This window comes from Dermacentor albipictus, chromosome 8 (assembly GCF_038994185.2).
Source record: "Dermacentor albipictus isolate Rhodes 1998 colony chromosome 8, USDA_Dalb.pri_finalv2, whole genome shotgun sequence".
Taxonomy (NCBI): domain Eukaryota; kingdom Metazoa; phylum Arthropoda; class Arachnida; order Ixodida; family Ixodidae; genus Dermacentor; species Dermacentor albipictus.
Window position 1 is genome coordinate 98273741 of NC_091828.1, and position 27147 is coordinate 98300887.

General features: G+C 48.6%; 1 protein-coding gene and 1 long non-coding RNA gene across 2 annotated transcripts in view; one reads left to right on the forward strand and one right to left on the reverse strand.

Annotated features, from left to right (window-relative positions):
* LOC135912881 (uncharacterized) overlaps positions 1 to 27147 on the reverse strand; it is a 180272-nt gene that overhangs the window by 152125 nt on the left and 1000 nt on the right. The window lies entirely within an intron of this gene.
* The window catches only part of LOC135912882 (uncharacterized), a 149528-nt gene that overhangs the window by 19474 nt on the left and 102907 nt on the right, over positions 1 to 27147 (forward strand). The window lies entirely within an intron of this gene.

A 27147-nucleotide genomic window follows, 5' to 3' on the forward strand; every position in this document is an offset into this window, starting at 1 on the left:
GTGTTACTGCTAGAGCTAACCTCGATAGTGCTAGCCAGCGCCGCCACTCACAAACCTTGGCGGCGGATGTGGAACATCCTTTATGCCACAGGCGTTACGACTACGTGATCTTTCTGGGTGAAGGCAACTGGTCAATAAACCCGCACATGTTACCTGAAGGCATCAATGTTGCCGGATTCAAGACACAGACTGGAACGGCCTTCCCCCAGCATCGCTACTACCACTTGTCCATCTTCGTTCGCAGAACTTGTAACCGCCCATTTTGTTAAATGATTATTTCTCTCAATGTATTTTGCTATGTTTATGAAAACCCACCCCTTATGCAATGCCCTTGCGGGGGACCTTTAAGGTAACACACTGAACTGAACAAATCTCCCAACTTTCATCACATAGAACTCCGCGTCGGTACTTCAAAGGGGGCAAGCTGGCACCGTTTACTGTGACCTGAGCAAAGCCTTTGATGTAGTGTGCCACTCACTGCTTCTGATCAAGCTTACGCACTGTGATGCTGACTCGTCAGTTGTCAATCCCTTGCGCAGACATCTTCTTGATAGATCATGTTATGTTGACGTCAGTGGCCAAACGTCTTCTTTTTACATGGCAGCTAGCGGCGTCTCTCAAGGATCAGCATTAGGAGCGCTCCTCTTTTTAGAAATATTTATTAATGACGTTCATTCCGCTATTCGGAACTCTCCTTTCTTTCTATACGTCGACGACATCAAAATTTTCAAGAAAATTCACCCTGACTGCCGCACCCTGCAGTCGGACCTGCTTTCCTTTTCTAAATGGTGCAGAGATAATAACCTCTCCTTGGAGCTAAGACCAAGCATGGAGCTAAGACCAAAGTCATGACTTTCACACGCAAAAGAGCAAACATTTCTTTTTCTTATTCTGTAGATTCTGTACCGTTGTGTAAGGTCTGTGAGTTCAATGATCTTGGTATACTTTTTGATAAACCTTACACTTTTCTGCTCACACTAAACGCGTTGTTATGCGGGGTATGCGCTCTCTTGGCTCTGTTTGCATACTATCGAAGGAATTCAAGTCTCTTAAACCGTTTCGCAAGTTGTACACAACTGTCTGTCTTCCTCAAGTTGAACATGCGTCGGTCGTCTGGAATGGCTTTTCCAGAACCAACAGCGAGTGACGTCATAGATGGTGTCCAGAAAATGTTTTAAGTGTATGTCATCACCGCTTTGCAAACAATGACATTGGGCCTTGTTCTAACACTGTTGGATTATTGTCATTGTCCTTACTTCGCTCCAGACGTAATCGCGCTGACCTTCTATTTCTCTTCAAACTCCTTCACGGTATCCTGACTTGTCCCGAACTCCTCAGTTATATCATTCGTCGTATTCCGCGCAATATCACCAAGAACATAGAAATTTCCATGTCGCTCTCTGTCATCAACAACATGTGACCGTCCACAGAATACAGTGTCTTTATAACGCTCATTTTCATGATCTTGATATTTTTCATAACTCGCTGTCATAGTTCCTTTCCGAGCTTTGCCTCGTTGTTTCACAATTTCATGCAATGTTAAACTGCCCTTCTCCTCCTTTTCCTTTTGTATTTACATTGTACTTTGTTGTATCTACTCTCTTTTCACAATTGTTCTTTTTACTCATTGTGTTTTAATTATATTCCCCCGCAGTGTTATTGTTTTTTTCTTCTTGGATTTTAATGTATGCGTGCGCAAGCACACGGGCCTTATGGTTGTTCATGGGCACGGTAAATAAACATGCTTATTTGATTGATTATTCTACTTCTTGTTCTACTTCTATGCTTTCGATTGACTATATTTATAATTCTTGTTTGCTTTCTTCATGCCCTTATGTGCGCCTTCCCGCAACCCTTAATAGTTAGCAGTTTAGGCATACTTCTCGCCCCTACCCCCCCCCCCCCCCACCTTTGTCTCATAATAAATATATATCTTAAACACGTTTCCACTGCTGCCTATAACGCACGCCGCTAGGATCAGCAAATAGCGAGAAATGTGTAGAAATACCCCCACGGCGATCTGGCGTTTGCGCAACCTCAGGGCAACGTCTTGACAAGGACAATGCAGCGAATGAACCATGTGCATTACTAAATATGGCACCAAGTGAGAACGCTTGATACGGTGGCCTCTGGCAGTGAATATCTACAGATTCTTAGGTAGTCCATAAAATGATTACGCGTTTACGTATACCTGTGGATATTTCGTGCGCTTATAGCCTTACAACTTACGAGGCTTCGTAGAAGTCTACTTTAAGAATTCTACTGGCCACAAGTAGGCCAAGGGAAGTCGATTCATTAACGACTTTCGTCTGTTATACAGCCGGTGTACTTTCCATAGACAAAAGAACAGCTCTGTAAGTCAAAGCAGTCTAGTCGAAGACTAAGTATGTACAAGCTGTCCGAACTGGTTTTTCTAAGGGAACCAAGCAGACCGCAAAGGTGCTCGTTTATTTCGTTCCATGCCAAGGCAAATCCGGATATGCAACGCTGACAAGATCACCGTGAATACATCGTTATAATATTCCGAATGACACTGCTTTTCACTATCCTAAAATCATGATATGTCACATCTTACACTTCAGACAAGACAGACTGTCAGTTTTCCTTGTAGGACGGAAGCCAGATTCACGACTTACTTCCGGATCCCGTACAAAGAATACTTGTTAGAAGCAACTAGTTGCGGCACCGTGTCGTATTGAGTGTCGGCTTGTAGTGTCTTTTACCGTCAGGCTGGCTCGCTTAGCAAAACGTCCGCACTTTTCAATGCGCTCGCGAACCTGCTCCCAGGTTCGTGACAGTGAGCCACTTGAGAGAAAGGAAGCTCGTGAAGGTAGAATAAAAAAATGGCTGTGGCTTAGGTAAGGTTAAGCCCAGGATGCGAAGCATACTAGCCTTTATTTTAGTTGTTGAACCACTGTTTAGCCTGGTGAACTGCTGTTGCTTGGCTATATTTGGTTCGGCTAGACGAAGAAACAACTCATGCATTACTTCTTCGCCTTCAAGAGTGGAACGCGACAGCGTTCCCGTCGACCCGCCAAGGGGTGTAAGACAATGGGCTACAGGGCAGCGACTACGCGCCCCGCATTGGACGCGGTGAGCGTCGAGCAAAGCAGCGTTCGGCGCGGCAACGAAATGTGCGCCTGAGCAAGAGACGCACGCCTTAGAAACAGCGCGTTTCTAAGGCAACACCGCATTCACTAGAGGCGCTTTTGTACCGCTTTGAAGCGTTGTACTCGTGGCTCAGTGGTAGCGTCTCCGTCCCACACTCCGGAGACCCTGGTTCGATTCCCACCCAGCCCGTCTTGCAAGAGTTGAGCCAAAGCCACTTCTCCTCTGTCGTGACGTCACGGTGTCACGTGATTTCATGGTCACCGCCGCGCCTGAGGAGCTGGGTTGGGCCCTCGTAATATGCTTCGCATAAAAGAAGAGATAAACAACACTGCCGAGCGCCCTGGGTGGCACCGTTAAGGAGTGCGCAGCAACGGCCACCCCATCACATCAGTTTGGGCAAGTTGCGCAATTAACTCATTTCTTGAGAAGGCGCCCGCTCGGTTTCTTTTTAGTTTCCCTTCACGGTCAAACCGTCGCGTGAGAACAAGAGGAGCTCCGCCCGTGGCGACGCACTGCTACCTAAGCCGCGACAGCGGCGACGAAGAGGGTGCGAGTCATGTTACCTTCCCAACGATTCGGCAACGCCCGGCCGGGGCCCACCCGCGAAGTGGCGCACTCGACAGGACAGGCGCGCGTCGCCTTTCCTTCACTTCGCCCGCGCGTCGTCTGTTCCTGCGTCGTCTGTTCCTGCGTCGTCTGCGACTCAAAAAAACGCAAGCAGAAGACAATCGAAGGAGCCGGGAACACGACGACGGCTTCTACGAGAGAATGCGCGTGAGGCTGTCGGCTTCTGCTGAGCAGACATGCGTTCGTGAGGGGGGGGGGGAGGAGTAGAAAATAAGGAAGCAACAGAAAAAAGACGCGGGCATCCCGCCAGTGCGCGCTTCGCTCGACGCGAGCTGCACACGTCCGGACCACATTAGTAAAATTTGTGCTCTGTCCTGGGAACTGTGTCGCCGGAGCGCGCCTACTGCGAGAGAGAGAGAGCGCGCAGCCCCCGAAGCGACGGCTACGTCGACTCGGGAACGCCCGAGTCGTCGTCGCACGTCGTTCGCGTGCGTCCTCCCCCCCCTCCCCCTCCCGCACTCTTCCTTTATTCTGCAGCATCATCGTTCTGCCTATATATACACGTTGTTGGAAGCTTCCTCCACAACGTCCCGCGCCTTGTACTACCTCTTGTCTCAAGGTGCTGTTCCCGTATGCATCTCCGTGTATCTCTCGAGTAACGACACCGACGCATTATCTTTCTCTCTCTCTCTCTCTCTCTCTCACTCTCTCTCTTAGCTTGTTGCGAACGTTGCGCATGTTTGTCCCGGCTCCGCAAGCACCGACACACGGTGGACCGTTATCCCCTCCCCGGCAGCCAGCACCCCTGCATGCTTGTACTCGGGCCTCCGGGCGCGCGCGGCTCGTTCTGGTCCCTGGCTCTTTTGTTTCAACATTCATATGCATATCCATCACGGCGCTCGTTGGGAAGACGCTTCTTTCCTCCACCTGGCTTGGTCGCTCCTTCGCCCGTTGCGCGTTCCCTCGGTGCACGGTTTTCGTGAAGCTTGTTGCCCCCCCCCCCCCCCCCGTCGTCGGTGGATTGATGAGGACACGGGCGTTCCCGCGGCCTCTGCCAGACGTATCCGACAACGCGCCGGATTTCGCGACGTTACGCGGAAGTTATGCCCGCGGAAGCAGCCTCGTTTTTGATGGGCCCCCGCCCGCGGCCCGGTCTTTCAAAAGAATCACGCATGATATTCAGCTGCATGGCAACAGACTGTCAACGGAGCCAAAAAGTCAACAGAAAGACAACATACTTTCTACAAATCCTGGAGGGCAGGTGTATTGCTGCATACGAGCACAATGTGTATGTAAGACAACGAAATGTCAACGGAAAGGTAACATACTTTCTATATATTTTATTAGGGTGGGTATTCCGTTCCATGTCCACAGTATGTGTATTGAAGACATCAAAAATCATAACAAAAAACAACAGACGTTTCGTAACGTTTGGAAGGGCGTGTAATGTGTTGCATCTTGACATAACGTTGAGATGCAACAATGTCGAAGACGAAGAAAATACAACAGAAAGACAACATACATTGGATAACTTCTGCTAGAGCGGCTATACATCCTCGGGTGTACGTATACGAACTGTTTAAGGAGAATATAACGGAGGGGCTGGCAAACTTTGAATAGAACAATCGTGTGTGTGTAACCATCACTGCATTTGATGCATCACTGTATCACTGCAACCCTTAGCATTTGTCAGCAAAGAAGGTGGCGCACTTCGTTCGAGCAGTTAGCTGGCATGTGGCAAAGCTTTGAGCAAAACTTCAAACGTTGATCAACAGCGGTGTCTCGGGCAGAAGCAAACGTTTTGTTGTCCTACAGAAAGAGAGTTGGTAATGACAGGCACCATGCGTAAATGAATTTGTACATCGCATGCAGATAAAAAACATTTCGGACACTGACAGCCGCGTTTCCTCGTTCAAATCGTCAAAATAAGTTTTGGTTCTGGCGTTTTGCGTATGTACCAGAACCGCGACCTGATTATGAGGCATGCCGTTGCGGCGAAGGACTAAGGGTAAATTTTGATCGCCTGGGGTTCTTCAACGTGCACCTAGATCTGCCTGCACGAGCGTTCTTTGCTGCGCCGCCGATGCAATTTCGCTGCGTACATCGACGAACTACCCTTCCCGCTGCAGTTTTCGCAATCTGGAATTTCCTTAGTGACCTCCTTAGAAACGCATACAAAGCTAATGAGTTGCCAACTTGCGGGTATTTATTTTTTTCGAATGTCACGGCAGAAAGAAGTCCCCACCATATATTAGCAGGCAAAGCAGCGCGGCTGCCTAGACAGATGGGTGCTGGAGTGGAGGCTGGTGTTACTTCTTTTGCTGCGTAGGCTCTGCCACTCTTACGTCGTTAGAACTAATGAGAAATAATTCAGTTCAGCACGTATAATGCACGCGCAAAAAGGCGCTCTGCGGGGTAAGATCTGCTCAGATTGCAGTTTCGAGGTGTGACGACTTCACAAACGCGACTCGAATTCTTTCAGCGAAAATCGAACAGCGGCATACTATATGCAGCAGCTAACAGCAGTCCTCGTCCCGAGCGATCTCTTTTCTCGCTCATTTTCCCAAGCAATGACATTATCGAACATGTACCTGGGCGAAACGAATGGAGCTGTTAAAGAAGCAGTTGCCTGTAATAATACCCATAAAAAAAGTCTGATTTAAGCCCGTTACTAAACGAGGCGAGAACTTCGTATTAAAACACACACACACATACACGCACACACGCACGCACGCACACACACATACACACACACGCGCGCACACACACACACACACACACACACACACACACACACACACGCATGCACGCATGCACGCACGCACACAAATAACAACAAACAAATTTAGTCCTCGCAAACCTCAGCAGCTTTGACACACAACACGATGTCCAATCGTGCGCCCAAGGTGCAAGAGGAACACGGTAAAGTATGGCGGCAGGCGGCATCCAGATATTAAGCGAAATGCAGGCTGCCCTGCAGACAGAAACAACCAATACATGGGTAGGCGGCGATCAACTTCGTCGTTTACCCGTGCATGCTTCATCGAGCCCAACATACACCGAGGTGATTGATAAACGAATGCGTGATAACAAGAAATATCCCGCCGAACGGCGGCTATCTGTTGAGGACGGCGATCCGTTGAGGCCGTTGCTCCTCCTCATGAGGCCTCGCGGGAATAAGAATCGTGTCAACAGAAATGTCTTTTTTTTCGAGTACTTGAGAACCCCAATGCGCAACAATTGTTCTTCGACATGTCTTGAAGCTTTGGCTACTACACACATGCGAGGGGTGTCGCTTGTATCGCTCCGCAAACGAGAATCAAAAGAGAAGCACGAGCAACGACGCACAAAACTACGGCGAACGACTACATCCTTTCGCAGTTAGCGAAGCCGCCACCAGTGGCGCGTCCGTCGGCGCGCACTACGCGTATAGCTTGCCACTCCAGACGACAAATGATGCCACACGAGATGACCGCTCGTGCACAGTGCACACACGCGCACAAGGTATGGTTTCCCAGACATGGGGCGCGCCACCCGATCTCTGAGGCCATGCACAAAAACGAGACAGTAACAGGCTACTAACAGACTGCTTGTTCACGCGCACGTGAAACGGTTATTCTCCCGCCATATACTGCTTCTCCAGGTCCACTGGAAAGAATAAGGAAAAAAGAAAGAATGCGTGCAATCCGTGTTAGAATTCCTATACCTCACTGTGCGGGAGTCAAAAAGCGAAGGAAGGGGGGTGGGGGTGTATACAGGAATGAGCGAGAGGGGCAGAAAGAGGACAGAACATACAAAACGATAGAGTCAACAACAGCAACAATCGAAAACAAATTTAACAAACCCGGCGGTGCCGTCCGGCAGACCGGTTTTCTGGACTTCGCTCGGCCGTCTGCTACAGAAAACGCGAAAAAAAAATGCGGCTGTAGGTGTAAGGAAAAACAAGTGAATTCTCTCCGACACCAAGCAAACGATAGTATGAGACGCCGTTCACTCCCTTTGGTCAGTTAATGCTTTTTTCTTCTTTCCATATCTGTTTTGTGTGCGTGTGTATCTATCCATAGGAGGGATCGTGGGGCAGCCTCAGCAGCAGGTTGGCATAGCGATGTGCATAGCACGAAAAGAGGGATAAATAAAGTAATACTAAAGATAAATTAAATAGCCGTGGGATGGCGCGGCGGAGCCTTCTGATTCGCGCAGCAGACGATCTCACGGCCCTACACGAACAGACGACACCGAAAACGCCCGGTCTCGTCGAAGAGAACGCGACCGAAAGTGACAGAAGACGCCGGCGCATTTAGGACGTTGGACATAGTACGAATCCGCAATTACACGGATCCGTGAGTCCCTTTAAAAAGCAGCTTGCTGTGCCTGCAGTTTCCTTCTCCTTATCTTCGAGAAAAAAAAAGGAGCAGAAAAGATAAGACGTTCGCTGATGAACTGATCGCCCGCGGCAATGCTGGCTCGAGAAGCTTGGAGCGTAGCAGACGTACTACATATATATACATTGCAGACGACGGCGGCGACGGCGCCACCTTTCGGATCGAGGTGCAGAAGTTGGCCGTCTTTGTCGTCTGTTCGCTTATTTATGTTGTTTTTTGCGTAGGTTTACTTTTTTGCTTCTTCCGTGTGCAATCTTTCTGGCGCTCTAAACAGTTTGTCTTGCTGACTGATCTGAAAAGGAATGAGAACCCTTTCGTTGCCTCATCTTTTAGCGCAGATGACAAAAATAACAAAAATAAGACGATCGTGTGAATTGATCGTCTTCCATATCTTCTGCGCGCAAAAGTGCTCATTCGTGTTACCCACTTGAAAGGTAATTTGCTGTCACTGCAATGACCTTTTTTTAAATATTTCTTTTAATGGTCATGGACGTATGTGGGAAAAGAAAACACCCAAAGAAGGAGAAGGCTCTGCTGTACCAAGTTTCTTTGCGCTGTAGGTTTCACGGGTAAAGGGGACGACAATTACGCGATGTTCGTGCCTTGAAATTTTCTGGCAACTTTCGTATCTTATTGGAACAGTGGATGTACTTGGATGTACGTGAATGTAAGGCGCTTTTGCCCCTTCCATTTGAAGGAATGGTATTCGTGCCGATGTACTAGCTAATATTGTTGAAGGCATATTCTGGGGGTGGGGGTGGAGTATTTTATTATATTTATTGGTTAATCAGGGTATTTATGCAAGTTAGGATCAGGTTAAGTTGTTGGACTCTGTACTGCAAACATATTAAGCATAGAACTACCATGATTTGGTCACCATTGAACGTGTTGGAACGGCATTCGTTGCATTGGAAACCATGAGCCATCTTCTTGTAACTGCAGGTTTGTTGTTTACACCGTTAATTCTTTTTTAAACAAAAGGTGCTAAGAATCGATTTCTTTTTCAAGGAGCGCAATCATGCGTTTGATATATTTTGCAACTCAGTAGTAAAACTAATATCGCATATGTGTTCATAACCTGCATTTATTAGGTGTATAAGGCAGAGAAGGTAATCTAATTTAGATTGCTCTGAAGTATATTCCCATAAATTGAGAATTCGGCTTCTGCTTGACGGGTGTACGCAAAGTAATGATTCAACATTAACTCTGAACTGATAAGTTTTATCTGTCTGCATATGAGACATTCCAATATGCTTTTATTATTATTATGAGCCTTCTTTTATATAATTATTGTGTATTTTTATTGAGGTAATGCACAGACATTAGTTGCTTGCCTAAGCGCAACGTATTTGAGTATTATGCGTATTTGTGCAGCAAGGCACTAGTTCGCCATGAACTAACACTACCTCTTGTAGCGTGAAATGTTGGTAAGTTGTTATGACATTTCCTCGAAAATAACTCCTAGTAAAACGAACCGTCTCTGGGCGTCGGCGTACGTGCTCTGCCGTCACATTCTATGGTCATTTCCCTATCCGCATAGAAGGGTAGCAAACCGGTTAATTAATTAATTAGTTTAGTTGAATGAATGAGCCAGTTTATCGTCCCTAAACAACACTGTCTGTGCAGTTAATGGTTGGCAAATGAAATGGTTCCTCGCTTTCGGTGCTATGGGAATGCGGCCTCTGCGGCTCCCTTCCCTCCCCCTCCTCCTTTCCTATTTATTTTGTATCTCTATGTTCCTTGTGTCCGGTCGCGCATGTTACGGTGGTGAATCATCAGACGTCGCCTTTGTCAGATGTCTGGCTCTCGCTGATGAAGAAACAAAAAAAGACCAAGCGACTTATTCAGGAAATACGGCCATAATAGAGCAGGACGTTAGCGGCCCTTTCGAAAGTCCTTGGCAGAGCCAGCTCATCGGTGTTATCCCCAAGAGTCGGCTCTGATTGATGATTCACCCTTTTGAAGAATGCGGAGTTGCAATCGCCGACTTGACAGTAGAAGCCCCAAAATCAAGGGGTACGAGCTTGCGCGTCAGGTGCGGTTGCAGAGGAAACGTGATCATTACGCTGTCTCTAGATTTAATTAGCTTTCCTTTCTCCGGCGCAGGTATGGAGTGTAACTTCGGCGCGTGACGTCACCGATTGCGTAAGTGTGGTATACTGCGTCACTTTGCATATCCTTAGTCTCTCGGATTTCGTCCACGAGGCACATTTTATCCAGTCGGTTCAGGTGTCGCCTAATGTCTTCTTTTCAGTGGAATTTGACGCTGGGCTCTAAAACTTTCCCTCAAAACTCGGTAAAGCCGAAATTGCTCCACTATATATATAGACCCGCAGATCGCCTCGATCAGAAGAGAGCGGTTCAGACACAGGAAAAGCTGAGCAAGCGTAAGTTGACAGATAGACGAGAAAAATGTGCGTCGGTGTGGCTCGTGTATCCCTCTTTCCTTGCACTTATATGTGTGCACGCGCGTGCTCGTGTGTCTGTGTGCTTTCACCGTGGCTGGTGCGTGTGTGTGTGCTTGTGTACTCATGTGTTTGTGTGCTTGTGTGGGTGAACTTGTGTCGCTCTGCTGCGAAATCTGCAGCACTTCACCGTGATTATAAGGGGCTATGTCCTCTCCAGAAGCCTTTAACGAAATTTTGTGACATTTCTGTTCAGTTCTCGTTGACTTCTTGTTGACTTTTTCTTGATATACAATTGAATGTCGTGCATTTTATTTTGTGAGGCTACTCATGCGTGTGTTTGTGTACTCAAAAGGATAGACAGTTGGGCGAGTTGGTACGGTAACATGATCTTGGCTAGTAGCGCGAAGTGAACACGGACACAGAAAGGAGCAGACAGGACGAGCGCTAGCGCTCGTCCTGTCGGCTCCTTTTTGTGTCCGTGTTCACTTCGCGCTAGTAGCCAAGATCATGTTTGTGTACTCACTTGTGTGTGTGTTTATTGGCTCCTTGAAGTTGTGTCTATTTTCTCGTGTGTTTGCGTACTCATCTGTTTATCATTTTGTGTGCGTGTCTTTGAACTTGATTTGATATGTGTGTGTGTGTGTGCGTGAGTGTGCGTGCGCTCGCGCGTCTGTGTGCCCTTGTTTATTTGAAGCGGCTCCATCCGTACCCTCAACGGCGATCGCCCGGCGGTGCGACGGCCAGTGGACGACGGGGAAGGTCAGAGGAAAGTGTCAGACCCACGAGGAGCGGACAAAGCAGCGCGCGCGGCACCCAACAGCGCCATTAGTGCCAATTACGCACACGCGGAATTCCACCTCCGCGCAGCGCACAAGCGGTCGAGAATCCGCGGGTCAGGGAAGACGAGTCCCTCGATGCGGCAGCCGATATATAACTGTGCCACGCGTCGTGTGTGTGTGTGTGTGTGTGTGTACGCAGAAACGAGAACTATACGCGTCTGGAATCGGGCACACAAACAAACATGCACACACACATTTGAATACGCTCCACGTCGAGAATATTCCCCGACAACATGCACTCACTGCACTGTTACGAACAGGCACGCGGTTTAGCGAACGGGCCGGCCCGATGGGTGAACGAACCCGCGCCGAAAGTGAACGAATCGGGTGATTCTCTCTTCTTTCTGTCTGTGGCGCGCAAAAAACTAAACAAAGAACAAGTGGGGGGAAGAAACGTAAAGGAACGTCGCCAGTGTGTGCTCGATCAACCCGAGACACACCGCACCTAACGCGGGCTTTTTCCGAGCAACGTCTGCGGGACACGCGAGACAGTGATTGGGGTGAAGCGCTCCACCGTTGGGGAGCGCGTCTTTAATAACCGTGTTACGGTCGGTATCGACAAACGAGCAAAAGTGATTAAGCGCACGTGGCGCATGTCGGGGACCACTTAGTAAGCGCAATCGTCGCTAACTCGTTGCGGGGGAATACGCACTGCCTGCTGCGTGCCTGTGCACGGCAGCCCCGTGTCGCGGGGAATGGTTGTTGATCGAGGTAAAGGGCCGAGGAGTAATAGCAGCCGATCGGCCTTTTGCATCCGAAAAAGCGGCGCTGTGGGGTTGCGATGGGGGATGCTAGATCCCCACGATTGGCACTGACCAGCTGGAATCAATATAAGCGTGCCCTCTGCTGCGAAATCCGCAGCATTTCGCCGTGATTATAAGGGGCTACGTCCGCTGCAGGAACCTTTAAACGGAATTCGGTGGCATTTCTGTTGAGTTCTCGTTGAGTTCTCGTTTACTTTCTCTTGATATAAAATTGAATGTCGTGCATTTTTGCGTGGGGTACTCGTGCGTGTCGCAAGTCTCGCGCTGGCTTCTCTTTATTGCGCATGGTATGTGTAAGTTGGCAACTTTTTGTCATGCTTTTTTTTCTCGGCACCACGATTGGCATTGACCACCTGGAATAAATCTAAGTGCCCTCTGCTGCGAAATCCGCGGCATTTCGCCGTGATTATAAGGGGCTCCATCCGCTGCAGAAGCCTTTAAATGAAATTCTGTGGCATTTCTGTTGAATTCTCGTTGACTTTCTGTTGAGATTAAATTGAATGTCGTGCATTCATTTTGCGACGCTACTCGTGCATGTCGCAGGTCGTGCGCTGGGTTCTCTTCATTGCGCATGGTATGTGTAAGTTCACAACTTTTTGCCATGCAATCATGGTTTCCTTTCTTCTAGACAAATGTGCAACGTACCCTCACGCCGTCTATTCTGCCCATATCTTTCTTTTGGTGTTTTCTGTTCTCGGCTACCATTTTGATGTAAAGAGATCTCCAGGAACGAGGTTTTCGATTGTGCAGAATACAGCGCACATCCCTTAAGGTTAAAGAAAAAAAGTCAATGTTAAATTCTGGGGTTTTACGTGCCAATACCACAGTCTGATTATAAGGTACGCTGTAGTGAGGGATACATGATTAATCAGCTTTAAGCACTTGAGGTTCTTTAAAGTAACACTTAAACCAACTTTACAGTTTACTATCAGATGTCACAAGGTGTTTGGCATTGCATCGCGGTAACTTTTAACCACATAGAACTCTTGGTCACTGTATCCTTTCGGTTCGACGGCAATAACTGATACATCAAAATCACACATTCGTGACTTTTATTCTATGGGTTGCCCAAAAAACTTGAAAATGTATACAAGGACGTTTTTGCACCCCTCCCCGACCGCCAGGCGGCAACCACGGCCGCCAGTCGAACCTGTGACAATGACGCTCTTTAGCTGAACGTCGTGTAATTACCGAGCCACCGAAGTCGCATAGCGCGATGCGCAAACACACATCCCTCTCTGCCAAGACAATGCGCGCGCTCGTGCAAACACCCTTGCGCACAAACACACACCTAAACACATGCAGAAACGCACACGCACGCTCTCGAACGCACACACAGAATTAACGCACACTAATACACATCACGTGCGCACGAAATGGGCGCAAAGGAAAGTATTACGAAACTAAAGGAAAGAATTCCGAAACTAAAGGCTAGTAGACGACGCCGCGCGGCACCACAAATATCAGCCAAACGCGAAATATGCGACTATGCGTGGGCAGCCGATTAAATGAGATAACTCGTCGAACGGCGTTTGTAGTGGCTGTGCACGGCAATAAGTACAGGCAAACGAACAGAGTGATTCCGGCCGCCACATGTGCAAGCCCAGTCTGCTCCGTTCGAGGAGACGATCCTTAACAGGTATGCATGCAGGAAGTACTAAATCCGAATCCAAGCAAGCGGAAACATAAACGGCGAGGTGGGATTTCTCTTTTGCGACGAAAAGCACGATTGTACAAATCATTTAGAGTTGCTGTACTGATAACTATCATTATTTTTGTGTTTGTACGTTGATGCACTGTAATTAATATTTTTCCCAGTTTTGTTTTTCCATTGTAATTACATTTACGCACTGTTCACCTCACCTATGTAACATTTACCCTATGTAATACCCTCCCTAGAGGGCCTTTAGGGTTATTGTGAAATAAATAAAAAAAAAATTATCGTTTACGCCCATGTCGCCAAACTACATCTCCGAAAAGTATTTGCGCGCACGTCACCCGAGTGTATGCTGCAGGCACAAGGTTAAAATAACTATCCCATGTTCAAATAACTCAAATGCCATATTATCCAGCGCCTATACTGTACTATATTATATTATATGCTATATGGTATGCTATGCATGAGAAGTGGGATTGAAACTATATGGACACGTACAGCCTACACTCACCGCGCCGCTATTTGCTGCACCAGATAAGATTCACCGCCAAATTTCGTCTCCGCGGAGTATCCCAGCGAGCCCGTAACAGTGAGTCAGTTTTACTGCGTTAAGCACTCGTAAGCCAGGCATCGTGACACTCCTATAGTTACGTGAAGGCTTGTTGTAGTATCACCGCTTCTTGTAACGTCATAGCTCCTAGTACGAAATAAAGCTCGAAGCCTCCGAAAGGAAAAGAAAGCTTAGGACGAATTTGTCGGGCTGCAGGGGCGCAAAGTGACAAGGGGAGGGGGGGTATTCTGTAAGAGTCCACCTCGCGGACATGTCCATTTCGTCTGCTGCTGAAATGCCGATTGGCCAGGCTGAGGTATGCGTCTGAAGGAGGCAGGCATTCCTTCGAATCAGCACTTCAGCAGCAAAAGAAATGGACATGTCCGCTGGGTGGACTTACAAAATACCGCCCCCAATACTCAGTGACGTTCAAGTGAAGAGCAACGTTGAGCATTGCTTACGTAAACACTCGTTCGGTTGTATGTGACTACAGGGCTGGTAGGTCATGTGAAAGGGGCACGTTGCTGTGCGTCTCTTCAGCGCAGTCACTGCCTCGGTGCAGTTCAGGCTGTGTGTTTTTAGGACAACAACATTTGTTGACTGTGCGACACACATGCAGAAAAAACGAATGGCTCGAATAAAACTGGCACGTACGACAAAGCGACCTAGTTTTGCGAGCATGGAAACCCATGGAGAATGCTGCAAGCAGTGACTGTGGCTGCTCAGTGGACGTGAAAGTAGATCACGTAATCATTTTTATGCGAAGCATATTACGAGAGCTCAACCCAGCTCCTCACGCGCGGCGGTGTCGCCATGAAACCACGTGACACCGTGACGTCACGACAGAGGAGAGGTGGCTTTGGCTCAACTCTTGCAAGACGGGCTGGGTGGGAATCGAACCAGGGTCTCCGGAGTGTGGGACGGAGACGCTACCACTGAGCCACGAGTACGATGCTTCAAAGCGGTACAAAAGCGCCTCTAGTGAATGCGGTGTTGCCTTAGAAACGAGCTGTTTCTAAGGCGTGCGTCTCTTGCTCAGGCGCACATTTCGTTGCCGCGCCGAACGCTGCTTTGCTCGACGCTCACCGCGTCCAATGCGGGGCGCGTAGTCGCTGCCCTGTAGCCCATTGTCTTACACCCCTTGGCGGGTCGACGGGAACGCTGTCGCGTTCCACTCTTGAAGGCGAAGCAGTAATGCATGAGTTGTTTCTTCGTCTAGCCGAACCAAATATAGCCAAGCAACAGCAGTTCACCAGGCTAAACAGTGGTTCAACAACTAAAATAAAGGCTAGTATGCTTCGCATCCTGGGCTTAACCTTACCTAAGCCACAGCCAGTTTTTTTTTTATGTTTTACGTACTACAGCACATACAGCCGTTATCGCTGCAGGAGCCGGTAAACGGTAAAGGCCGAAAGCACACGATACGGATCGTATGACAAATAAAAAGTCAAAACACGTGCATAAGCGCATAAGTGCCAGATATATGACGACCTAAATGATGGAAACGGGAAAAAGAAACACTGAATGGCCTTCACGAACTCCAGCAAGGAGACTTCGATTCGCTTAACTGAAAAAAGCCCAAAAGTGCTAGGCGACGAAGAACATTGAATAGTTTCAACAAATATAAGGGCGTATAATGTTATTGTCACAGACGACACCTACCTCCAGAAACCGAGAGCCCCGAAATGACATTCTCAATCTTTTGTAGAACTGAAAGAAATCTCAATTCACCCAGTATGACATTTAGCTTCCATATACGATAAAGAAAAAAATCTATATTTCGAGACAAGTTCACCAGCGGAACAGTCGCTGTAGCTGCAGCGATCACGAGACGCATCCCATATCGCTTCCATAGTCGGGTCCACCGGGATATCGCGTACCGAAGGGAGCGCTCCCATCGGTCACGCCAGATAAATCTCCAAAAGAGCGTCTCCGATATCTGCGCCGCATACCCCGCGTATGCAAGCCGACGAATGGCACGCGCTATTATTAAGCTACAGCGCCACCGCATCAATAAAACAAACCGTTCCACTTCGCGGGAACCCCAGCGCGACTAAGAGTACTGCCACCGCGGGATTCGCAACCGCCTTTGGCGCAATCCCGCAGCAGCGGCAGGGAAGGGTTAAGTTGAAAGCGAAGGTCGTTGGGAGAGGAGGTGCGGAGAGGGGGCACAATCATTAAGCGCGCGGCAGTCGGCCATCTTTCTTCCCTGCGCCGGGAGGCGTTTAGTAGCAGGGCGCGTGTTTTGGTACTGCAGTGAGAAGTACAAAACAACTCCACGAAGCGGGAAAAAAAAGAATTCCTTGCAGATTCGAGGGCTGGATATGGCCTGCGGGAGTGCGCGTGCAATCCGTTAACCGAGGAACGCGCTTCAGTGACTGCCAACGTGCCGACGCGTAAAAAAAAAAGAAGAGAAAAACACAAAGACTTTTTTCCCGACCACGTAATAATCGGCAGAATTGCGTGCCGCCAGACGGCATACGCAGTACACGACTCATCATCTTCGACGTGGCTGATTCGTACGCACGCCGAGGACGAAATAACCGGACAAACGCCAGCCGCCGAATGGAAACGTGGGAAATGTCACGTACGTGATGGCGCGATTTCCTGTTCTTCTTTCGTTCTTTTTTCCAACGAAAGAGGGCGCCACGACAGCCGCTTAACCGTGCGCATTGCACGGGTACGCGCTTGGCTGCTGTGTAGTAGTTGAAGCTCGCCTGATTTGGTGCTTGCGTTCACGGATATTATGCTTTTAGCTTTACAGCACTTAGAAGCGCCTGTCTTCTAATGAACATTCTCACGTGTCCTTTTCCTTGATTCGAAGTTGAGGCTGTTCAGCGTCGCTTTGCATTGCGTGTTCTCGGAGTCCAATAGCTGACGCCCGTTAAATGCTCCAAAATGAAGAATGATTCCGCTAATGGCTATAGCGGGCCAGGCGTACCGGGTTTTGAGCGCTTCTAATAACGTTTACCGCCCTGGATGCGCTTCTTCGGAGGGCTTTTTTTTTGTACCGTGCTTCCTAACATACGGCTTCCCGCAAAAGCTGCTAGATGCAATGCTGGCGCTGCGATCGTTACAGCTACCGTGGGAATTACGGGCAGCTACACGGATTTGCCTTATGTTCTCCTAGACCGTGTAAATGCATGTCAGGAATAAAGACTCAGACTTAGGCTTCATCCTCTTGTCTTGGGACGTTAGCAGGAACGCCAGTACCGTACATGTTAATTGTTGTCAAGACACCGACACCTCGTTGACGGCGGTTGATCGACTGCAAATATGCAGTTAGGGTTAAATGGTATCGGTAATGGTAAAATGATAACGATACTCTTTTGTATCGCGGCACGGTGCTCGGCGTTTTTTTTTTTTTGCTGGATAATCGGGCGAAACATCGTTTCCTGTAGTCTGGATATTCAATGCTTACGATAGTGAAACAAGAAAATACACGCACGCACCCCCCCCCCACACACAAACAAATAAAAACATAAAAAAGCAGCACCACCATTTCAGTCTATCTCGTGCACCCTGTTCCTCTGTGTGCGAAAGGTCCTGTTTCCTGCTCATTGTTAAATGGCCACTCACCGGGTCTGGCCATGTTGAGCTGACGTGCGCAGAGCATACATTGCGCTATAACGATCGTGTCCGCAAAGTATTACATCGCTATGCGCCGCGGCAAGACCTGAAATTTCAAATCGAACCCCGTTTTCTCTTCCCTTCGCGCACGCCGCGCTCCCAAGCCGGAGGATGACGTACACGTGCTAGTGCGCCTACGTAAACGTGTATGTACTGTGACGTCGCTCGCGGTGACACGTGACTTCGAGAATTATTCAAGGCAACGTCTGCTATTTGCGTAATATGTTGCTTGAATAGACGAATTAAAGCTTAGAGAAATAATAAAACACACGAACCGAATGTGCATGTTTCTGTTTTATTTGGCACAGCTGCAAGACAGATGTACTTCTGTTTCGTCTGCTTGTTCCCACCTCGTGCAGTCGCGCGCGCGGGCACCGAAACTATGTCATTTTCTACCGTCTTCCAGCTCGGGATCACGCTCTGTGAACCGCTTGTGCCTGCCTCAGTATTCGTGTAGCACTGACTGATACCGCTAGCCAGGTGTCCCCGTGCACAGCGCGCAAAATCGTGCGCTGCGCGGAACGAGACAATCGCAGTATCTTGCGCTCGACGCCGTCAGCGGAAGTGCGCCGCGCCGCAAGAGAGTGAGGAGAAGAAAAAAATGAAGGCGGGTCCCGTGACGTGTGCGTCACGTGATCCTCGAGGTCCGGTATGGGGGAACGCGGGGAAGGAATTTCGCATGCGGAGGCTAGACGGGGCGAGTGGAGTGAGTGTCTCGCTCGGCAGTGGAGCTCGCCTCCTGAAATCATGGGTTCGCGGCACTGAAATACTTATATCTCGGCAATTAATGGGACTATTTGAATTTTTTTGCGGCAGAACGCTTCCTAGAGGACAAGTTACAACTTTCAGCGTATAACCAAAAATTTGCTATGGGACCTGGTTAAGGGCCCTTTAAGAGGAAGCTTTAGATCGGGGGCTCCTATCTAAATACATGGGAAAGGAGGAATTGCTTTTCTCGGCAACCGCTGCACCAAATTTGATGAGGTTTGCAGCAGTATAAACAGAGAGAGTTAGAACCTAGTGACTGTTGGTTGCGAATTTTTGATTTAGGTCATTTTTTAAATAGAAATTGACAAAAATAAGAAATTTTCGGAAAATGAAGTTGTCAATTTGTAGAACTCTAATTACTCATCAATGAAAAAATGATACCACAATTCTGTAAGCTGCACCTAATAGTACATCTAAACCGGACAGAACTAATATATCATACAGCCGGGCTTTCAAGTACACCTCGAAATTGTGAGTAGAGCCTCTGGAAAACTCCTGTAAACAATGTACCACATTCACGTAACATATAAATCGACATCAAATTTGTCCGCTTTAGATGGATGGATGGAGTTTACAGAATTGCGATATCTTTTCAGGTGCAGAGCTACAATTCGTAAATTTAACGTTTCTATATTTTTTTTTCTATATTACAAATTTTTGAAAACTTGATTAAAAGAATTCAGGCACTAAGTCTAGATTTAGCTTCCGACAATCACTAGAATTTAACTTTCTCTCTCAAACGCAACAAATTTCATTAAAAATGGCTCAGTGATTACCTCAGAAAAGCGTTTCTGCGTTTCAGATGTTTTTGAAGACGTGGCATAGGAGTCGAGCCCGAGCTGAAGCTTCCGCTTAATACGTCCGCCTAATTTTGACACGCTGTACGAGCGACACTTAAATGGTAGCAGGTTACGCCATTGTGCAGTTCAGTACAGTTACGACTCGAATCAGTCAACTCGGTGCTGCTCGGGTGATAAAAGTCGCTAGATCGCCGCCATCATCGGGCCAGATCGGGATGCGCCGCAAGAAGAAATCATCACTCCCAGAAATCTCCGATTGCCCTAGTCTTGCGCTACGTCGAGTGCATGCTGTATAACCGCGATATTTCTAATCTCATCGCCCCATCAAATATAATACTACGCGGTCCCTGGGTGCTTTGTTCTCAACACGCGACACTATTCTATGGTGCGTCGTTTGCAAGTTGCACCTTGTAAGGTGCAGTCATGTTGCCAGGGAGTAATACTAGCATGACAGAGATTCACAGGAAGGCAGAACAACAGCGGCCAACAACAAGGCTGGAGCCAGCGTTTCGGCAAGAGGACCTCTTGGTCTTCGTCAAGTTCTCTTGCCAGAACGTCGGCACCAGCCTTACGCGTCCTAACCTAACCTAGCCTAACCATTACATCACAAAGGCTCATTGGAAGATGGGGTAACAGCGGTCCAACATGGTACATCTCAGGCTGGAGCCAACGTATCGGAAAGGGAACTTCGTCATTGCTGACGAAGGCCCTCATCAGGACAAGTTACCTTGTCGAAACGTTGGCTTTAGCCTCGCACATTCTAGCGTAACTAACCTAACCTAACTAGATAGTGACCAGCTGTGGTGGCTCATTTGATATGGCGTTGAGCTGTTGAACATGAGGTCGCGGCTTCGATGCCCAGCAGTGGCTGCCGCTCTGCGATGGGGGCAAAGTGAAGAAAACCAGCAAACCCTTGTGTACCATGCTTTGAGTGTACGTTAAAGATATCCGGACTGCAGAAACTAATCCGAAGCCCTCATCTACGGCGTCCTTCGTAAACCACTCTGCAGTGGAGGACGTTAAACCCCTTAATTTTTTTATTACCAGGGAGTAGAAGCTTATACGGCTACGAATCATAACGGTTTCCACCAATAAAAACCTCATGTGGGAATATTTCTGAACTGATGCACTGGTGTTCATCTGCAACAAGGCAAGGTCGATGACAGTACGTATCAGAATACGTCCCAGAATACTGCGTGGCGCCTAGTTCGGCTGTCCAGTTTTAGCAGGAACTCAACAAGACATGTTGCTCGAATGCCTCCGTGACACCGACCGAATGCATGATGTGGGCGAATGGATCTGCGCTCTACATAGATTGAATGTCCAGGCAGGCGCTTGAGAAGACGTTCACGTACTTTTCGCTAAAGCTCTTTATCGTACATGTCTTCCTTTTTCCCTGTTAGGCGGGGCCTTCTGTCTTTTCTCCCAATCTCATTGGTCCTTCCTGCTTACAGCAGAGACAATCGCACCGCATCGCCTTCGTACCTTCAGGGCAGTGGCTGCAGATCGTGGGTGCCATGTCCCATTGTCTGGAGTCCTATCGATTCGATGGTCCCGCGCCAGAGCCGTTCGTATCTAGAACGATTCGGCGTCTGCTTCAAAACTACGAGGGCCAAGCCAATCGCCTGCCGCAGACGCGGATCTTCCTCATTTCTATATTCATGGCCCCGGACCGCAGCGCGCATGCGCGACTCTCGCTAACGATGCATTTTCATCTGCGACTCAATCGTGGGCACCCTAACGGAAGGAAGCTGAAGCCCGCAAACGACGGGCCCGCGTGGACGCTTGCAGACGAAACAGAAAAGAAGCCAGCAGACGACGACGGCTCGGACGCTCGCAGACGAAACAGAAACAAGCACGCAGCGCGCTCTCTCCTGGCCTTGGACTTGAATGCAGGAAGCGCAGAGGGATATCGTGACCCACAGCGCCACCATGCGCCGTGGCCCGTTCTGTATATGCGCACCTAATGGAATATGGACGCCGTATAGCGCGTGCTATTACGGACGGCCTCGTACGACTACCGCACGATGCGGAGAGGCCTCGCCCCCGGAGGGAGACCACTTGTTATGGATCGCGGAGAGACGTGGAGGGAAGGCCCTCTTGGTGGCGGCGATACGGCTGCGTACAACTGTATAGTACGCACGACTCACCGGCTGACTTGGTCCGGCCAGCGGGCCAGCAGCAGTCTTCTTGTGAATCGATCATGCCATAGCTTGCTAGCTGGCGGCCTGTATAAGCTGCTGCACAGTCCTGTGTGTGTGTACCTGTGTTTGTGTGTGTGTGTGTGCCCATCGTCTGCTGCTGCTACTGCTTCTGCGTTCCTGGTCGCATATGGTAGTAGTAGCAGACGATTTGTGTCTTTCAAGACCGCCTTCGCGCAGCAGACGACGTCGGTCAGGAGTGCATACGTATAGCGGAGGGCTTGGCGCGGAACTAAACTAAATGACAAGTTGAGTAATGAAGCGCCATTGCGCGGGATGAGGCGGGCAGAAGTGGGGAAGCGGGAACCGTTCGGGAACTTTCCTCGATGGAAAGAAAAAATACACACTCGCGCATACACACACACATATACATTTTTAATCTCTCTTTGCTGAAAGGCGTGTTCGCTAGAATGAATCATGCCTCACTTCCCATAAAAAAGGCGTGTACGCCCGCGTAGTAGTGAACGGGACATGCCCGACAGTGTGCCGCTTAACTGCACTGTCGTCTGCGTTTTTCGAGGTCGTCTGCACTGACCGCTGTAGCATTTGGCAGCTGCTGCAGACGTCGCAAAGCATCCTCGCCGACATTTTCTTTTTTTTTTGTCTGCTCGTTCATTTTGTATGCTCCACTTGGTCGTTTCTGATCATTACCTTTAAATTATGGATGAATATCCTCTGAACTTGTCCTACATACACATCCCAGCTTGCTTATTAATCCTACTGAACGAACGACGCGTATAGGTATGGTATCAGTGTACATCTGCAGGGACTAAATTCGTGAAAGAAATGCGCTGTTATGGTAGGAGCTGATATTTCTTTCGTTTTTGGGAGGAGTACGCCGGCGCTGTTTCCCTGTCTTGATATTATACCGGAATACAGAATATTTCAGAATTTTCGGTGGGGGATTTTTGATTCATGTTTCAAGCGCGAAATTAAACAGAACACAAAGACAAGACGCGGACACCACAGAAGCTGGCGCCCGTCTGACGACATCATTGCTTATAATACAGAGCACGGTGTGTTGAACATTTTTACTGAATAAAGCTTGAACCTGTAATTTCTAGTTCGCTGCTAATGTTTAAACGCGTGTGAAATTCATACATCTTCGTATCACATAACAGCTTTACTAGTAGATCTGGTCTACATCTGCAACACTTCCCACGCAAATCATAAAAAAAGAAATGATGTTGACAGGCGATATCATTTTGCTGGCTAAATATTCTACCTTCTGCACATGCAATACGGAAATCCGACCTGCATGTAGGCGTCCCTTCCTTGACAAAGGCGAAGTCTAACGACCTTGCTTACGGAAGAGCAGAAGCCCGCAGCAGCGTATCATCTAGTATGGTTTCGTGGTCCGGATTCATGCTTGAACCTACCCCCTCCTCACCGCCCTTTCATTCTGCCTTCCTAAGGAGCACTGAGGGTTGTTTGTGGACAAAAAGGAAAAAAAAATAACAAAGCTACCAGCAGGATGTCAGCCTGGGCGCCTCATTACAATCGCTTAGGTACCCCTCATCACATTTCAAGGTCTCAGCGGGGTAGCGTCTGCTTTCTTTGTCGCCTTTTCTCGTGGCTTCTCGTGCGACTCTCGCAGAGCCGCGGATCAGGACCGTTATACTTATCAATCTGTGGGGCAGAAGAAGTGCTACGAAGAGAACAAACAAACGGCCTCACGACTGAGCGTCGATAGAGAAACTAACGGCCACTTCGTGTGTCCGTTTCGTCTTCGCTTCTCAAGCCCTCCCCTGTTGCGTTGTTCCGTTTCCTGGTCGTCTGCACGTCTTTATACGCACGCCCGCAGACGACGCGCATACAAAACGCGCGTGCTTTTTCTCTCCGGACGTATCGTCTGCTTGTTTACTTTTGGCTTCTGCCGCGGTGTTCCTGTTGTCTGCTTCTCCTATGTTTGCCTTCTGCGGCGCTGTCTACGTCGTCTGCTTCTTTACTTTTGCCTTCTGCTGCGCTGCTTCTGTCGTCTGCGTCTTGCACTTTTGCCCGTCTGGCCTAAACGACTACGCTTGCCTCGCCTTCGGCCCTCGCGGTTGGTCGGGTCGCGCTCCTCGGGGCCACCACTCCGCGATTTCTGTTCGCCGCGAAGCCGCCCATTTGTGCTCGCAGATGGCGCTAGTTTGCGGTCGAAAATGGCGCCGCTAATGACAGGCCTTGACGCTCACAATGTCGACATACACACACGCGCGCACGCGGGCAACGTGGATTATCAGGAGGTAGCGGAGACCTGCGCCGTTGTTAGCAAGGGGACCACACAAGCGCTCACCCCTTTGACGCCGCGTGCCAAAAGCATGCCGTTTTACAAAAGCGCGCCTGCCATCTTTGAAGACTGTGTTTGCCCGAACACTCGTGAGTGTGTGTAGCGAGCTCGAGGTTAGGCCAGTTTAGCGCGCCTATGACGGCCAGTCAGTCAGTCACTTGGTTGTTACCATACGCTTTACGGCTGCTCGTCATCTCTCCGCTGTTTCGTGACGTGCGTGATTGTTGGACGCGTCGGTTGTTACTTTGTTACGCTGCGCAAATTTGGCATTTTGAATGACAGTCTGGTAACTTTCAGCGTGCGCAGCGGAAGAGGTGGTGACGGAAGCGCTCAGTACCAAACTATCGTCCTTGGCTCGTAATTAGTGTAGTACTAAGGCGGAGTTTTCGCATATTATGCCTGCTCCTTTGGGCTTTTAGTATAAAACAACCATATTTCAGCTGCATGTTTTAACCAGTAGAACACATAGTTTCGACATGACCCTACGCATGTGATAAAGAGAAAAGATAGACTATTTCAGATGTATAAGTGCAAGTTGTACTTACTACAGTGATTCTGGACCAGCAAGTTCTCATAAGTTGACTTTTCTGTGCCGTTATATTTAGTAATCTAGCGGCTAAATTAAACGCAATAAATTGTTAAATATCGCTTCGCGTCACGCTCTCATTTTTGAAATTGCCAGTCTTCCCGTACCACCTTTCCTTAAGCGCGTCTGTCAATACAATAGCTTTACATTCTATGCTGCGTGAAACTGTGCTCTTCTCTTGAGCGTACTGTCTGAGTTACAGTGGTAACTTTAATAAAATTCAGTGTACAGCAGAGGGAAACCACGATGACAATGACGAGCGTTGTGTAGATAGATGCTCGTGCACTGCATTTACCTACGCTCGAAAAAAAAAAAAGAAATGACACGCTCCGGGGTGTATCTTGTGCCCAAACAATAATCTTCGTCCGTCTTACTGTCGTTTCCTTGCTTTAAAACATTGCCCCGTCTGCTGTTTCTTGTGGAGAACGCTGCGTCACGCAGATACACACATGCCGATCGTGACCAGAAAGTACCAGATACGCAGCGTTAAAGGAAGGAAATGCGGCCAAGATTAGACGACGATTATCGTTGTGGGACAAGATAAGCCCCGATATGTGCAAACCCTTTTGTTTTTAGGGGGAAGAGATAAGCTTGCCGTTGGCGAACATTTACGAAATATTTGGCGTGTAATTGGGCGGTTTGTTTCCTGGCAGGTAAGGTGTGACGGCCTCTGTCAGATTAGATTATGGGGTTTAACGTGCCAAAACCACTTTCTGATTATGAGGCACGCCGTAGCGAAGGACTCCGGAAATTTCGACCACCTGGGGATGTTTAACGTGCACCTAAATCTAAGTGCACGGGTGTTTTCGCATTTCGCTCCCCATCGAAATGCGGTCGCCGTGGCCGGGATTCGATCCCGCGACCTCGTGCTCAGCAGCCCAACACCATAGCCGCTGAGCAATCGCGGCGGGTGGCCTCTGTCAGCGTTCAGCGTAGACGTGGAACTTTCTTGTTCACAGTGAAGCTGTATCTAACTACTCTACGGCGCTGGTGGATGGCTGTGCGTCAGCACGTTGTGTCGACACGAATATATATATATATATATATATATATATATATATATATATATATATATATATATATATATATATATATATATATATATATATATATATATATATATATATATATATATATATATATATGTGTCTTAACGCTTCTCTCTTCCCGGGAAGAAAATGACGCTCAACCTGGCTCGACAACTGTCGGAACGAGCAGGAGGAGGGGTAGATTTTAATGAAGAGAAAGGAGGAGAGGCTGGCCTGGAGAGCGTGTCTCTCTAGCCTGCTACTCCTCACTGGGGAAAGGGGAAGTGGGAAATACAGGGAAAGGTAGGTGGCGGGTGATTATGTTATGGTACAATGAGATACTATATATACACGTTGTCCAATATGCGGATCCGCACTGTAGACGCAATACACGCGAGAGTAATCTTGTCCACGCAAAAAGCAATCTTGTCACGAAAAGTTATTGCGCAAACACATTTCGCACTTGCATGCACGTCTCACAGGTTCTAGAGGCGATCGTCTAAACCAGTCTCACTTAGAAAGTTCAAAAGTGATCTTATGGCACGTTGGGCACAGTCGACACTCCTCCATGCGCCCAAAAGCTTTTCTTCCGGAAAGGGGCGGGAGTCTAAGCAGTAAACAGTAGACTTGAGTGTTCTTCGTTCGGCCGTATGTTGAGGGCACACGCAAAGTACGTGAGCTATTATTGTCTCGGGAGCGTGACAGACGCTACAGTCAGGGTCCTGTGCTTGTCCAATCTTGTGAAGGTATCGGTGGGTGTATGCCACACCCAGCCGTAATCGATGAATGAGTGTTTCCTCGCCTCTCCGCAACCGAAGTGGAAGCCGGAATTGTAAACCAGTGTCAAGTCTATGGAGGCGCTCTTCCCGATGTTCGGGGTTGTTCCAATGTCGCGCCATAGAAGTTTTGATGGAGTTATGGAGCAGGTGACATGCAAATAGCGGAAATGGAGAGAGACCGGATAACCCGCTTCAACGACATCGCCAAACACTATAAATTGGGAAAGCCCCCCCCCCCCCCCCCCCCGGAACACCCCTCGCTAAGTAGACGGCAAGCGACGGCATGGCGCCTTTTACAAACAGATACATGTCCGAACCCGGTGGCCTAGCACCGCTGTACTGCCCGGACGTCTACACGGATAGATGTAGATTCCGTCAAGGAAGGGCGGACCTAGAACATATGGTTTGGGCTTGTCCTTGGACACCCGCGCAGAATAAAGCACACAAGACCAGAAAGCAGTGGGGTACCGTGTTGCTCAGCTGTACACCGGGAGATCAAGTTAAGGCAATCCAGCAGGCCGAAGATGCCGCCAGGACTCAAGGGCTCGAGGCCGTCATCTAGGTAGAAAGGCCTAGGTCTCGTAAATCTGTTGCACTAAAATAAAGCTTGTTCCTCCTCCTCCAGTTTCTCACGAATGCTCCGTAGCTCTCAGCCTAACGTAGGTATCCTGGGAAAACATTATACTGAAATTGGCCGCTAAGACGACTCTATCGTTACGCCGAGCTTCATTTACTTGTCATAATTAGTTCACAGCGAAGTTGTAAACGTTACAGAAATCCCGTCTGCTGTCAACACGATAAGGCC